Raw genomic sequence first — 17,748 nt, forward strand, 5'->3', positions numbered from 1 at the left:
TTCTCAAGTCACATAATATCTTGACTTAAAAATATATTGCAGTTTCTTCATTGTCACTGGGTGTAAATACCCAACAGTACTGCAGGAGTTAATTCACCAGTTCAAGAAGATACCACTATATATACAAGGATATTTAATAAATAATGATTGACAAGGGTCAAAGTGAAATTATGAAAGGAAAGTCATGTTTGATTAATCTTTTGGAGATTTTGAGTATGTATCTATTAGGATGGATGAGGGGAAACCAGAGGATGTGGTATATTTGGATTTTCAGAAGGCTTTCGATAGAGTTCCACATAGGTGAACCAGGTTAGTGCATATGAAATTGGAGATGATATACTGGAATGGAGTATTGGTGAACAGAAAGAAAACAAAGATTCAGAAGAAACAAGTTCTTCTCAGTTTAGCAGGCTGTGAGTAGTGAAGTATCACAGGCATTGGTACTTGGGCCCAAATATTTCAATATCTACACCTACGATTTGCTTGAGGGAATGAAATATTTCTAAATTTGCTGATGACATGAAACTACGTGGAATAAGAGTTATGATGAAGATGCAAATATGCTTTAAGGGGATATAGACAAGCTCCATGAGTAGGTAACAACATGGCAGATGGACTGGAATGTGGAAAGATGTGAGGTCATTCACTTCAGGGTAAACAAAATTGCTAGATGTTGTTTAAATGATGAGAGATTGGAAAATAGCTACGTCCAAAGGGACCTGGTGTCCTTATACACAAAGTCAAAGTCGAGTTCATTGTCATATGCATGAGTACAATGAAAAACTTACTTGCACCAGCATCACAGGCACATAGTATCATATACACAGCATTCACAAGAAAAACATAAATTAAACATAAATTATACACAATTTTTACAAGAAAAAGCACAATTAGAACAAAAAGAAACAAAGTCCATTTTAGTGCAAAGTGATCAGAGTGGTCATAGTGTTGCTAAACTGTAACGATTAGGATTTTACTCGTTGCTTCAAGAACCGAATGGTTGAAGGGAAGTAGCTGTTCTTGAACCTGGTGGTGTGGAACTTCAGGCTTCTGTACCTCCTGCCCGATGGTAGCTGTGAAAAGGTGGCATGGTTTGGATGGTGGGGATCTTTGATGATGGTTGTTGCCTTGAGATAGCGCCTCCTGTAGATACTTCTGATGATGGAGAGGGATTTGCCTGTGATGTTTTGGGCAGAGTCCACTACTCTCTGCAGCTTCTTGCATTCAAATTGCCCTACCAGACCATGATACAACCAGTCAGAATACTTTCAACAGTATATCTGTAGAAGTTTGTTAGAGTGTTCAGTGGCAAGCTGAACCTCCTTAACCTCCTAAGAAAGTAAAGACACTGGCACGCTTTCCTTGTGATTGCATCTACAGTATGTGCTGGGCCCAGGACAGGTTTCAGTAACTGAAAGGTAACAATTTTCTGGAGGAACTCAGCAGGTCAAGAAGCGTCTGTGGGAGGAAAGGAATGTTTTGACGTTTCGGGACGCAGGGTTTAGACCCGAAATGTCAACAATTCCTTTCCTCCCACAGATGTTGCTCAACCTGCTGAGTTCCTCTAGCGGATTGTTTGTTATTTCAGATTTCAGTATCTGCAGTCTCTTGAAAGTTAACATGCAGGAGAAACATAATTAGCAAGGCAAATGATACGTTGGTTTTTGTTGTAAAAAGATTTGAGTACAAAGGTAAAGATGAGTTGCTACAATTATGTACAGCCTTGATAAGGCCACACCTGGAGTTTGGATTCCTTATCTAAAAATGGATATACTTGCTGTAGATAGAGTGCAGCAAAGAGTCACCAGACTGGTTCATGGGATGGTGGGTCTGTTGTACGAGGAGAGATTGACTAAGCCAGGCCTCTATTCTCTGGAGTTTAGAAGAATGAAAGGTGACTTAGTGTTGATGAGGCTCTATGGGGTACTGGTGAGACCTCATTTGGAATACTGCGTGCAGTTTTGGGCCCTTATCTTAGGAAGGATGTACTGATGTTGGAGAGGGTTCAGAAAAGATTTACAAGGATGATTCTTGGAATGAAAGGGCTTCTTATGATGAGCGTATGTCAGCTCTTGGACTGTACTCACTGGAGTACAGAAGAATGAGAGGGGACCTCATAGAAACATTTAGAATGTTGAAAGGACTGTACAGAGTAGATGTGGTTAAGCTGTTTCCCTTGGTGGGTGAGTCCAGGACTAGAGGGCACAATCTTAGAATTAGAGGGTACCGGTTTAAAACAGAAGTGAGGAGAAATTTCTTTAGCCAGAGGGTAGTGAAATTATGGAATTCTTTGCCACTTACAGCTGTGGAGGCCCAATCATTGGGGCTGTTTAAAGAGGAGATTGATAGGTATCTAATTAGCCAAGGTATCAAGGGATATGGGGATAAGGCCGGAAATTGGGGCTAGATAGGAATAGTTTTAGTTTAGCTCATGGAGCAGGCTCGATGGGCCGAATGGCCTACTTCTGCTCCTTTGTCTTGTGATCTTGTGAAACATACAAAATTCTTAGAGAGCTTGACAGGGTAGACGCAAAATGAATATTTTTGCTGGCAAAGGACTACAGGACAATGGATCACTGTTCTCATAATGATGGGTAGGCCATTTAAGACTGAAATGAGAAGTAACTTCTTCATTCAAAGGTTGGTGAATCTTTGGAATTCCCCATCCCAGATGGGGTAGAGGCTTAGCTGTTAACTATGTTCAAAGTCTGATAGATTACTGGATAGTAAAGAACCTAGGGACGCGGGAATATTGTAGGTAATCGGTATTTAGATAAGATATCTTTATTAGTCACATGTACATCGAAACACATAGTTAAATACATCTTTTGCATAGAGTGTTCTGGGGCAGCCCGCAAGTGTCACCACGCTTCCAGCTCCAACATAGTATGCCCACAACTTCCTAACCTGTACATCTTTGGGATGTAGGAGGAAACCGGAGCACCCGGAGGAACCCCATGCAGACACGGGGAGAACGTACAAACTCCATACATACAGTGGGCAGAATTGAACCTGGGTCACTGGCACTGTAATAGTGTTACACTAATTGCTACACTACTGTGAGGTAGATAAGCTATGATCTTGTTGAATGGTGAAGCAGGCTTGAGAGACTAAATGGCCTACTCCTGGTCCTAAGTTTTATGTTCTCATATAATTGCTGGCCTTGCCAGTCAACACTCAGATTCAATAAATAAAAAATATTAAAGTGCCATTCAGAAGAGATATTATCTCATTGTTTTGTTTTACTTTCCTTGACTGAAGAATCTGAATATTGGTGCAGTGTTATGGTGATACTGACCATACTCAATCCTGGCCTCAGCTGCCATCCACATGTGCAGCTTTCAGTTGAGTCACTCAACAGTGGTCAAAAGTAGGAACTGGTGGATGATAATGGTCAATTTATACCCTAAGGAGCAAATGAAATAACGGTTTCTACTAATGCTGAATATTCTGCAGGGATACTTATTGTAAATGATAAATGGACATGATGAAAACATTACAGGCATGCTTCTGAAATAAACTACCCTTGGGGATTTATAGACAGCAGATAATTTTTATTAATTGGTCTTGAGATATATTACTTTTAGAGACTTAAGCTTAGCAGATGCCATTAAGAATTGTGGTGGGGAATTTATGAGGAAATAGATTGTCACCAGATCCTTTCAGAATCCACAGAATCCAATTACAGCAAACTTGGACATCAGTCAATCAGCAAAAAAATGTTCTTATTTTACTGCATTTCATTGGAGAACATGTCACCACGTAGAGGCAAAGATACTGATTGAGCCTCTGGCTGCTTCTGAACTATGTTCTCAGTTACTTGAGAAAGTACAAAAATTGACAATACTCATTCATTATGATAATATTTTCTGTCGTGAACCAAAACTTAGAGAATAAGAAACGGGAAATAATTATACACTTGTATATTTTTATTCAATACTTGGGTGGTGATCTTGCTGTTGTGTTGTGACCCATGTTGCCCACATCAGGTTAGGATCAGTAGAGGGAGACTTCCTTGACATGGGAAAGACTTAAAAGCAGCACATTACTTGGTATGAGGCTCTATTTAATGAAAATCCATATTAAATGATAATGCTAAAAACATTACACTTTAATGCAATGATGATGGCAATTTTTTGTTGGAAATTCCATAAAGGGACTTGTGAAAGTCTGATATGTAGTGTCTTCTGTAATTCTTGAATTACCAGGTCCTCTTGGTCCTCCTTCTCTGCATCTCATTACCTGACCAAATCATATGCATCTTGGGAACCTCCAGGACAAGATGAAAACTACAGTCCCAAAATTCAGCTACCTTTTCACAATGCTCTTCAACCCTTTCTTTGTCTGGAAACACATCTAACTGTGTTGAGAACAAATGATGTGGGCACCATAGATTGCCTTCCCAGAGAACGTACTTCACAGGTCTCCATTAAGAGGCCCTGTGAGACTTTGCTTGGATCAATAATAGTAGCATTTCCTTCCAGAATGGAATCAGAGAAGCTGAGATTGATCTCCAATAAAAATGTAATATGAACTTTGGTGACTTGGCAGCCCACTTTACAGACTGGCTGGTTTTCTTTTCCACCTAAATCAAAGAAATACAAAATGATGCTTTGTGTAATGTAGACTTGCAGATCCCTACCTTTGTACCATAGAAGGAAGGAACTTGGCCCACTGTGCTTGTTCTTGTGCCACAGGTCCTATTTACTGACCCCTATAAAGGAATAGTATGAATCTCAATCAACAGCTAAGATTAGACCTTTTACCCATCAGCAAATCTTCATTGATTTCCAGCTTTTTAGTAAAAGGCAGATTTATAACATCACCTTGGATATTTGGTATCACATCAAAACTGGGCACCTGTTTCTGAAAACAGTCTTGATCTACACAAAATTAAAACATTTATGATCCAGAAGGGTAGTATATTCTGCAAAGGAGTATATAATTATTTGCTCAGTTGCTTGCAGCACATTTAGAATGCTTCTGATGATATAATCCTCATGTATGACTTGCCGTCAATCCTGGGTGATCTTGAGGAAATAGATTTAGTGACCTATTTGCCATCAAATGCAGCTGTTAGTTGGTCAAGTGTTTTTGGAAAAATATTGGCTCATGTGAAAGATGTCACCATGTGATCTGTAAAATCTAGTGCAACAAGATTATTTGCTGCAAAGCTACTGACGGGCATATGTTGCCTGTCCAATTCTTCATACCCCTTTTGACTCTTTGTTGAGACACTTGCCTCTCACAGATCTCAGGACAACATCACTCAGTGAATAGGAAATCCACTTTCAAGGCACTGATCACGCTGCTACTGACTTAATTGATTACACTGTGGTGATTTCCTTAACCATATGCATTTGTCTATATCGACACTGTTCACAATATCTTTCGTGAAACTTAATATCCTTGCTGCTTTCTTTCTTTTCCTACCTCTCCTCACTCTGGGACAGCTAATTGCCATAGGTGAAAGAAAGTAAGTAAAAATATCTGGAACATTACACCTTATAGTAAAGTAACTTGGGTGATAAATTCACCCCATATATTCCCCACCTTTCCCCTAGGGTCAAAACATTGACAACCATGACAATTAATATGTTCGAACGTTCTCAAGTTCCACATGGTTTTGGATAATTTACATCAAGCTGAGTCGCTGAATCATTTGTGTGTAGGTGAATTAGTTTAGGAAGTCAATGGTTTAAATAAAGCATATGGAAAAACTTTTCTGTAAAAGCTGCTCTTGTTCTGAGACACAATTTTTGGAGAAGACATAAATATCTGAAACAATGACATTCTGAAAATTAGATGCTTACACAAATCACCCATGTGCATAACCTGCTCAAGAGAATAAGCATGAGTTATTACAGAATCATATATTTTTAAATTAGAGCACTTTGCTAGCAAGAGAAAGGATTGCTGACACATCAAGGTTTGCATAGCTCATGCTTCTCATTGACATTTTAACTTTACAAAAACTTTCTTCGGGTCAAGGTTCTGTCAGAGGCATTGGATGCAATTTATTTGGGATTTAGTGCTGTCTTAAGATTTCAGAAATTGTAACTTCAAAAACTCATTAAACAAGTACATATGTAATAGAAATATGTTAATTGTGTAGAAACGAGAGTGAACTTTCAGTATCTGGAGGAATACTGTGGGAAAGCAGGCCATTGTCTGAATCGATTAAAAAAATCTCTTAAATTTGCTTTCTCATGAGCTAGGAAAAAGCCTCTCTAGAGACATTTTGAGGACTGGCAGAAATGGGACATTTGTAGGTTCCTATTGTAACAGAGATTAAAGTTAATATTTCTGTGACCTGAGGAAGTCTCTGGAAAATGTTGTAAAATACATAAATGCCTACCTACAAAATGGCAAAAGTTGATAATTCAACAAAATGCACACAATTAAGAACAGATCAACATAAACACTGCAAAAAGCTACTGATTCTCACCCATGAATAAATTAAAATATTTTTTTAAAAAATCACAGTTTTCCATAGTTTGCAGTGTTCTTTAATCCCACTTTATAACCTATATAATTTTCTCCAATGACATTCAAATACAATATATGAAAATAATTATTTTACTATGGAAGTTCTGCAGGACATACTTAATCATGGATGACTTAATCTGCAGTTATAAAGAATTCTCCATTTAGTGTCTTCTGGTGACAAGATTAAAGTAAACAGATGTGTAATATTTGCAGTGAAGGACTCTGAAAATATTAACATACACTGTTAACATTTCCTTTGCCTACTTTCCCTGTGTACTTTGTGTTTTAAATTAGTTATTTTGATATAATCATTAAAAATATGGACTAAATTCTGATCCTTTCAGTTTCTGCTTTTGCACCTCTTCATTTTTTTTCACTCTAAAATATCTTTACTTTCATCTTCTTGGTGTTGCATCACCCATTATATTTCCCTGGTGCAAACAATGGAGCCATCGTGTATTAAAGTAGTAAAATGCCAAGAGGACGTCCCTTGACTCTAGAGTATCCTTTTAGCTTGTTTCTGCCAAGTTGTACATTCATTCCAAAGACCCCTTTTTCTTTCATCCAGTGGAATTGGTAAAGATATTTTTCCTCTTCATTCATATACATAATTTTAAAAATTTATTTCAGACTTATACTTAACTGGGTATGAAAATAAAAAAAAATCTGCAGATGCTGGAAATCTGGAATCAAAACTGCTAAAGATGAAACACTGAGCAGGCAGCATCTGTGGAAAAAAAAACAGCATTAACATTTTAGGTCCAAGCCCCTTCATCAGATGAAGTGTTCTGATGAAGGGTTTTGGACCTGAACTATTAACTCTGTTTCTCCTTTAATCTTGGCAAACTGATCTTAGCATTGTATATGTCCAATGTGATCATGGATGTTCAAGGGGAGGGATGACATTGTGGCTGATGGTATGGGATAAACAGAAGCATTTCAGAACTTAATTGCCCCATTGCCTCCACCATGTTGTCAAGTCCCTATGCTGTAGCATATCCTTCCCTAAACCTCTCCTCCTCACTACCTCACTTTCCTGCTTTAAGACATTCCTTAAAATCCAGCTTTCTCACTGAGCTTTTGGTCACCTCTCCTAATAGGTCATTATGTGCCTTTACACCAGATTTTGCTCCTGCTAAATGCCTTGTAGCATTTTGCTACTTTAAATACACCATTTGTTTGGTTGAGTCTCCCAGCAAAGTGTAATGAGTGACCCAAAAGCAAGAAGGTGAACTTAAACATGTCTTTAGGGACTCAAGCTGAAATAATGAAGAAAATGAATGCCAGACTTATTTAAGGTTTCCCTTAATTTAACACATAATCCCCATATGAACAATGGTAAATTACCAAGTGCTGACCTCTCCCATACTTGATTTGTAGATAGAGTCATAGAGTTATACAGCACGGAAACAGGCCCTTCAGCCCAACACATTTGATGCTTTGAGGAAATAACTTAGGCAGCATTGATGGACACAAAGGTTCCTACAATATTAATTGAATACTGTAATTGGGTGCTTTCCTTTTTGGTAGGAGTTCTAGCACCCTAATTGGAAGCTTTCTTCTCCTATTGGAAGATCGATTCTTCTACTAAATTGAGTCAATTTTCTAAGGTCACCAGCAGTAGAAAGGAAAGGTGAAAACTTTCCCACTATAAAGCTATACCATAAACTATAAAGGCTAAACTATAAAGGCAAGTTAGCAGTTGGAATATACCTTGCCTAACACTCACTCAGCTGGGGTTGAACCTGTTGTTGTAGATTTTCCCAACCACAACAGAATTTCAGTAATATGTAGATAAGCCTATTTTCCAGCTATAGTATTCCTTATCTCAATGATTTTTCAAATATATTTGCTTCAGGCAGAATTACTCTAAATGCTGCCTAAAATTATTATCAGGCTGCTAGAAGCTGGGTGGCCAAAAATGGAAAAAGGTAAAACTTCTGTTTTATGATTGAAGCTTACATGTGATCAGCACAAGTAATCACTTAAAACGTGTTTGCTATCTGATAGATGAACTTCAGTTCATATCTTCATTCAGCAAGTTTGATGCAGCAAGAATGGAAGTCATGATTAGCAGGCCAATCTCTTCATTAGAGCACTGGGAACATTGGTGTGGCATAAAGCCATATTTGTAGTTTCTCTTACGAAGTGCTGTTTGCATCTTATACTGACATATTAAATAACTGTACCATTTATTTCAGATTGCCTTCTAACATAGGCACTACAAAGCCAGTGTTATGGTTTTTCATAGCACAATAAGCTATCAAATGGTGACAATATCCTGGGGTTGATTCCTGTTCCATGATGAGTTAGCTGTGCCAATAGTAGAGCTGTCGTGATTCACATCAGTAGGGATAAATCAGTCAGTATTTCTACTTCAATTATTCCTGCTTATGCTCTAACGAGCACATGATCTGTCTTGGCTCCATTGACCTCATCTTTCAATAGCCTGCCGCCCTTTACTGTCAGAGCTCATATGCAAGTATCGGCATTGATGAGATACCAGTGGACGCATCTTGAACTATACTTTGGAAAATTGTCAGTGTTCAAGAGCTGCAGTAGTTTAATTAATCAGTTCATTTTGCATTCTAAATGTTTCCTAGGCTACGAAGAGTAGTATTGTCGGAGACAGATGGAAATTATAACCCATAACCCATTCAGAAAATGGAATTGCTGGAAGTCCACAGTGTAATACATCTTTGTTTAATGAGGACAGATAGACATTAAGGTGTTCTTATACCTCTGAAGCAACTTGATTTTTTTTCCCCACAATAAAGATACTATGTAAATGATGGTTATTGTTGTGACTAGCTATATAAATATTTCTCTGTACAGGAAATATAATGCAGAACTGCAGAATGCAAGGTTGTCTGGTTTGATTTAGTTTGCTGGGACAGAGGGTGGCTGCACTTTGCTGGAGGAGATGCTGTGGGTGGACTTGGAAGGGGCAGAGAGACTAAAATATGTTGCTACAGTATTCAAAGTTTTACACAGGACCAAATTTAATACAGTATTCATAGGACTGAATGGCATGTTCTAGTCAATGCTTGGACAGTAATGCTGGCAGTCCCATGAAGTGGCAATTTGAGCAGATTTGCCTATACTTAAAGCAAGTTGTGCAAGCATCTGGGAACAACAAAATGAGTCCAACTTTACTCTGTTTCATTACAGGTAAAACCTTAAAAATGCAAATTCTTATAAGTCGATGACCAGGGTAACGTACAGAACTTTATTTTTTTGAGAAGGTAAATCTGCTTGATTAATATCTTAAGATATTTCCACTTTACCACTGAAAATAAGTTGTTTTAGTAAAATCCTCCAAATTTACTGTCAGGACAAACAAATCAACTTTGGCATCCTCTCGCAGACCAACATCCCCAGCATAGTGACCTCTGTTACACCTGTTGGCTCCAAGGAGCAGGCCACATTGTTCGTATGCTCAACATTAGGCTCCTGAGAAAGATATTCTATTCCAAACTCTGCAAAGGAAAGGGATTATCAGGTGGGCAGAGAAAAACATTTAAGGATGTTCTCACAACATCCTTGAAAAAATGCAATATCTACACTGCACTTGGGAATGTCTAGCCCATGATTACTCACAGTGGAGAAGGAACATTTGGGATGCATCTGATTACCCTGGGAGTACACGGAAGCCCACTGTGAACAGCAGAAGGAGCACATTTATGAGTTTTAGTAATTATTTTCACCAGGAGCAATTAAGGTAAGAAAAGACCAGCTGTGAACTTCATTGATTCTATCCACTAATATATAAATCAAAACTAAAACCATAAATGTATCTCCTTCCCTCCTCCCTACCCCCTTCCTCACTGAAACCATTTTACCTCTACTCTCCACAAGGGTAATTTGGTTACTGGTTTGAAGTACTGGTTTGAAAATAACTTGAAATAAATTTGGAACATCGATGCTTGACATTAGAACATAAAAGCCAAAGAGTTAAAAGCACCGAAGCTAATTGGCATATGGTGTTTGAACTACCTTGTTACATAATCAATCCAAAACTAATACTATTCTCCACTTTCTCCCTACAGGCATGCACATTTGTCCAGTTCCCACTCAGAAGATGCAATTGACTGCATCTCATGTGCAGTAGGACATAAACCAAAATTCTTCAAGTTACAGAATTACAGTTCAGGGTAGTAGGAAGTTGAAGAGATCAAAGGATGTACAAGGCACAAGAAAGGATCATCAGAAGTGAGTCAAGAAAGGTAACTTTTAAAACCAATGAACTCCTTTCACAGTTCATGTTAAATATACTCATTGAAAAGCAATGTAGTACCTCACCAAACACATCTTCCCCTCCCCGAGTATTTCATCATTCCGAAGGGATTCTTCCCTCAATGACTACCTGGCTCACTCTTCTATCACCACTAATGCCATTCTCATTTCTACGGCACCCTGTAATGCAGCAGATGTAATAGCTGCCCTTTTACTTCTTCCCCACCTCCCATTCAGGAACCCCAACATTTCTTCCACTTCTAATTTAGTGGTCTGCATTCAATGTCCATGATGTGGTCTCCTCTACCTTGGAGAAACCTGAAATGGAGATTGGGTGACTGCTTTGCAGAACACCACCATACAGTCTGAAAGGGAGACCCTGAGTTTCCAGCTGTCTGTCACTTTATTCCACATACTGCACCCACTCAAACCTTTTTGATGTTGGCCTCTTGTACTGCTCCAATAAATTCCAATGTAAGCTCCTACAACTAGGCATGCTATAGCCCTCAGGACTCAACATTGAATTCAATAATGTCAGAAAACCAGCTTTCCCAAGCTGAATCAGAACAGGCCAATTCTGATCCAAGGTCATCAACCTGTAATATTAACTCCTGTTTTACTTGTCCAAATGCTGGCAATACTGTATTACTAGCATTTTTTTTAAATTTCAGATTTCCAGCATTATATTTTTCTTCTTTCAATCCCTTCCCTGTACATCTCCAAACAGACTAGTTGTAATCAGAAATCCTGTAGCAGTCTTTCCAGCAGAACCAACACCACCATTTAGGTCATTCGGAATCTCTTGGTTTCCACACCACCAAAGACATACATTTTGTTCTCTCCACCTCTTCCCCTTCTCTGCAATGTAAATCATGTTTGATATCTAACTTTTACTGGTTTTGATGAAAGATCATTGACTTGAAACATTAGATCTGTTTCTCTCTCTACAGATGTTGCCTGATCTGCAGAATATTGCCAGCATTTTCTATTTTTGAAATGTACTCATTATCAATTCTAACCTGTCCATATTTCTCCAATTGTCTGAATACACCAAACCTTTTCATTAGAGAGCAGAGCGAAACAAGAAATAAGACCTAAAGTATGATTATTTTATATAATAACTATAAAATAGCTATTCTGAAAGGTTTCATCCCATTTAATTGTGACTGTTTGGAAAAAAATAAGTATATTTTCTTAGATTTCTTATATAAAAATCTTCAATCAGAAAGACACAATATAATTTTTTAATGAGCTAAGATATCAATTCATCCAACAGAATAATATAATGAAAGAACTCTAATAATCCTGGCCAGAGTTACCCTAATAATAGTTATACTCTCACAATCCAATTTAAGCCTTTGCTGAGTTAGTTGTTCTCAGTGCCAGCAGAGCCACAATGGCTGAGCTATATCTATCTGTAGATTGGGAACAAATCAGTCATTGTGCCAATCCTTATTGCTATCAACTGATACCCAGTAGATAATGTGCACAGTTAGATATTGAGAATGGAAAAGATTCTGCTCAGTAGTGATCCCTCTGAAGTTGAACAACACACTATCTAGAAATTCTCCAGAAAGGGTGGTCATTTGGATGTATACTGGAGAATTACCTTCAGCCATGAACTCAATGCAACCCAAACTTGGGGGATAAAAGGTACAAAGAAAAAAAAATCAGAAGGGAACTGCTATGTTTGAACCCACAAAGTTTGAAACCGAGAACAATTTTATATAAAAGATTCAGAGAGTTTCCAGAAATGGGGGTCTTTTTTAAAGCTTTAATGAAAATAAACACAACTCTTTCAGAATTTGTGCATGCCAGAATAAATCCTGATTTGGAAATTTCAGATTGTCACTAGTTTATTGCAAAAACTCATTTTAAAATGCACTTGTCAGAAAGTTGATATTCATTTGTAAAGTATCACAAATTTAAATACTTAAACAGAATTCTATATTACCTGACTTAACACACCAATTAAAACATGACAAAATTCCTAAAAGGAAACATTTATAACTGCAACATGTGTTTGATTGATGATCTGTGTACAGCTCAGGCTTTACAGTTCCTGTAATCTGAAACAAAAAGCTAATCAGTAATATTCACACTATGGTGTGCAGTTACAGACAAATTCCCAGTATTTGATATAGCATTTCATTTTCCAGTGCTTATCCAAGTTCCATTTTTTTAACCACTTATAAAATAAACCAGGGATATGTCAATACTCCAGTGTGTCTAGGCAAATTGAAGAATTACTGATACTCTCAATCATGTGACTTCTACTTAATCCTTTCCAACAGTAAGTTTATTTATATGTTGACATGAATATTACATGGCTATGGAGCTGGAGAAGACAGACAAGGGTTGTCCTCTTAAGTGCTATTCAGTGAATCCTGATAGAAAGTTGCATAGCAGTGGGATAGGGAATGATCTGGCTTGGTTTCATGGTATCTCAGGTTAACTAGCCTCCAACTATTCACTACAATGAAGAGTGACCATTTGGGTGACATGCTGAACAAGACCAATGCTTTTGGAAACATACCTGAGAAAACTTAGTACTTTCAGTTTAGGACTGAAAAAGAGAGGAAAATATTATTGAAACTAAGCCTACATAATAATGATAACATAAGCCTATTAACACCCATCTGTATATGATGGGTTCAGGGCAGGGCAGATATCAAAAATATTATTAGCGCTTGGGCTTGGCTTGGAACTGGCCAGGCTGGCTCTTTGGGAATAAAATGTACTCAGGATTGGTAGTGGGATGCGATAGGACTGACTACCCATAAAATGACAGAAGAGTGCAGGTAGCATAGAAAGTGGTTTCTATTTCTCAGTATATGGCTTCATTCTAGACCCTGGGACCCAACCCAAGTGCAAAAGAACACAACCACATGTATTGGGTTCAGGTCAGGTATCTAAAGAACCGCAAGTCCTCAGATTTGGCTCAGGTTCACATTGCCTGTGGTCAAGTTTGTTTGGGATAGGTTTTAATTTTATACCCAAGCCGATCTCCAGTACAAACTAGTTTTAAAAGATAGATTCTTAAAAGATTATATGCCTCTACAATAAGAAAACTAAGTTGGGTAAGATATACAACATACACCTGTTGCTGAAGCTAATGTTTTGATCTTTTTTTCCCCACTGACATTTAGCTAAGATCTGTGGCCTCGTATGGTAAAAAGATGATGTTTGTAATTTACTTGCAGCTGTAAGTCTGGTTTAAGTCATGCACTGGAAGTAATTCTAAGTCAATGTTTTTTCTATGGATAAGTCTGTTCTTTGTTATAAATGTGTGATGAATACATTGTCTCTGGGGACTATGGGAATGTGTAGGAGGACTTCTGGAAAATAAGCTATCAAGTCAGGGACTGATCTCACCAACTTGTCCTCAGAATGGCCTGGTACAGAATTACTGAACAGCATAATCATAACTTTTGTCAGTAGTTGAGGTATGAATATTGAAAATTAATACAGAGCTATTTTCTGACTTACATATGTGATGATAATTGTATTTTCTATTTCCCATCAGGAGTGAACCATCCTAGCAACATTAACCTATCCAGCCCACTAGAATCTCCACAGACCCTCAGCTCCAACCATTTTGTGTATAATTTCACCTGATAATGTAAAAAATACAGGCATGCAGAAAATACTAAGGGACACATTAGAATGTGAATGAAAAGCATATTGCTTGTGATGTATAAAATTTCTCACTAGCTTTTAAACAATAGTAGACCACTAAATATGAAATAAGTCAAAATAATTTTTAAAAATGAGAAAAAAAATTAGGTATTCCAAGATAGCTTAATGTGTTAATTGTCAGAGAATTCATATTAATTCATCTGGCGTCCTTGATGACACCCTTCTTAGCCAATACATATACACTAATTACTTATTTCATTGCTATCTGTGGAACAATGGCGGCACCAAGTTCCTGGATTTTCATCTTTATAAGTTGCCTTCACTCTGAAATAGTGATTCAGTAATATGTATATGCATTACTTGAATACAAATATCCATTTTTTGTCTTTACTTTGTTTAAAATGGAGAGAGTAAAGAGTGAATGTAATAATGTTGCATTAAACTGTTTATCTTCTTAAAATAACCAATGATATCAAATTTGTTTTTTTGGAGCAAGATCATTGAGATTTTTGACCAAATGGTAAAAACATTAATGGACTAAAATGTGTCAAATTGAATAACGTAATTCCATAAGCATCACAAGAATATCAAAAATAGATTAGAAACATTAAGGAAGTGTTGAAAAGGAAATGAATAAAATGAACAGAAGTCCAAAATATATTACTGAGTTCTCAATTGAGTACATGAAACACTTTGGTTGAAGTGCATGAATGGTAAAATCTAGAATCTGCTCCACAGGATAGAAGATATGTTTCAAAGGCTGAGCAATCAGTGAAAACATAAATAGGCTGATTATTTTATTCTAATTAATTTCTCAAGGCAGTGAAAATAGTTTGAACCCACTATTCATGAAATGTACCATAATCTGCCTGCTAATAATAGTTTGTCATGTAAATCACACATAGTCCTGCACACACATTCTTTTTCTGTGTAAACTATTCTACACTTCTCTGGCATTTGCAGTAATCCTTCAACACTTCTAGTGTATTTGAAGTCTAAAATATTGTGTTGCATAAGGTCATATGTCAACAAATGTTTTGCTTGTATGTTTTCTCCTTTGTTCCAAACACCATGTTTGATTTGATTAACTGTGTTACCAGAATAAACCCTTCATTGTTAACAATAAGTTTATTCTCTTTGATATAGTTGATGCTAAATAAAGAAAAGCAGATTTCCTCATAGCAAGCTCAGTTCTATCCATGGCTGACACTATAACCTTCTCAAAGGACAGCAGTAATAAGCCACTGAAGTATGCTGAGAATGTAAGGAAGTGGGCACCCACATCAGAAATGCCCCTCATTTCCAGAGGTGCTGGATGCCTTTCATCTGTCACTAGACTCTCTTACTGAAGTAAATTGAACATACTGTAGGGTCTACTTCAAATAATAAATTGACAATGGCCTAAATAACAGCAAAAAATGTTGTGTTGTGTATGCCTCTGTAGTATGAAAGGCCAGGGGTCGGATGACAGTGACAACACTACTGACCCCCATGGTCGGATGATAGCATTGCCTATCAGGTCAGAAGCTACACTACTGTCAATCAAGGGTCTGGCTCCACCCCATCCATTAAAGAGCATACCTGAGGATTGGCTCATAACCCACCTTTGTTCTTGACCCTGAATCATTGGCTTGTTTCACCTGAGTGGGCTCCAGCCTGCTACAGCCCTATAAAAGATGGTACACGTGGGCTCTTGCTCTCTTTTCTGATTGCTGCTGGGGTCGAGACCACAGGTGAGAGGGTGCACTTCCACAGGGGTCTAGGAGCGTCCTGAGTAGATTCCCAGTAGCGTAGAGCCATTGTTTGTCCTGATTCAGGGGGTCCAGACAAAATATTTGTTTGTTCCCTGATCGTTTGTACTAATTCATTGTGTGTGTGTGTGTGTGTGTGTGTGTGTGTGTGTGTGTGTGTGTGCGCGCGCGCGCGCACTTCACCCCTGTTGCAACTCCCCCCATGTTTTGCGATCACCCTAGTGTGAGCGTGCATTTGTTCCTTCACATTCTGTTCCCGCGTCAGTCTTTGTGAATAAAATCCTCCTTTTAAAGTACAAAGATTGTGTGTCCAGATACCTTTATCTTTAAGACATCAAAAGAACCTTTCTCATAACAGCCTCCAGATAGCAGTGTGTTCACAACTTGCTTTTATCCTTTTTTCAATTTATGTTTACCTCCAACCAAAATGCTGGAAATACTAGACATTATCATACAGCATCTGTGGAGAGAGAGAATGTTTCAGGCCATTGATCTTTCATCTGAACGAGGTACAGGTAAAAGGTCATTGACCTGAAAAGCAAACTCTGTTTTTCTCTCTGTGAGTGCTGCTTGACCTGCTGCATATTTCCAGTTTTTTCTGATTTTATTTCAAGTTTCCAGCATCCACAGTATTATGTCTTGGCATATATTTCCAAGTCCCTGGAAGAGTTGAAATTTATTGCATCCTGATTATGTCCAGTTCAGTTAGAGCTAAATACAATGAACACGATGATTTGTTGCAAATTGCCCAATTCCAGGATTTAGTTCCATGTAATGGATTTCATTAAATGAATCACTAACTATGCAGTGATGGGGAAGCAGAGAGGGTCTTCCAGAAGTAACCTGCTGACAAATTCCTTGATTTTGTCTTAAATGTAACTTTACTGTAAGCTTTGTAGAGCATCATGGGAGAACATACAATATTCTGGTAGTTGTTTAAGCATTTCCAGTAGGCATCTTATGTTGTACTACATTTCTGGTGCTGCCACATCAAAATACAGTAAAACTCCAATAATCTGGCACCCGTAGGACTTTGGACTGCTGGACCAGTAGATTTTTTTAACAGACTATTGGATGTTACTCCTACTAATACCTAAACTTCTATTTTAGTTTGTTTTCATGTTACATAGAGGTTTAATAAATTTTCCAGTGAGTGGGAAATGTACAGAAACTGTGAAACCCAACTCTGGCTGCAAACTTAGTCATATCCCTGATCCCTAGTGTTCTGCACTTCAACTCCCGTTATGGTTGCCCATCCAGTGCACACTCCGACCATGGCTCTGGCCGCACCCCTGACTCATGTTCCAAACTAATGAGTGAGCCAGATGCCAAACCATCAAGATTTCTAAATAATCAGATACCTGCATTTCAGAGTTTTACTGTAATTATCCAGTATCTCATTAACTGTGGTAAATGACAATGTCAACATCCGTGGAAAGCACATTCACAGACATAAACTAGGTAGCTGTTCAGCTTATCACATGTCACCTTTCTATCTTAATACAACCGACAAGAATAAATGGAAATTGAGTGGTTCACATTTAAAATTCCGCATGCAATAAGTATTGTAATATGTGTAATATTAGGTTAATGTAGCACGTGACCATCTACTCTCTGTACACATTGCAACAAT

This window comes from Pristis pectinata, chromosome 8 (assembly GCF_009764475.1).
Source record: "Pristis pectinata isolate sPriPec2 chromosome 8, sPriPec2.1.pri, whole genome shotgun sequence".
Taxonomy (NCBI): domain Eukaryota; kingdom Metazoa; phylum Chordata; class Chondrichthyes; order Rhinopristiformes; family Pristidae; genus Pristis; species Pristis pectinata.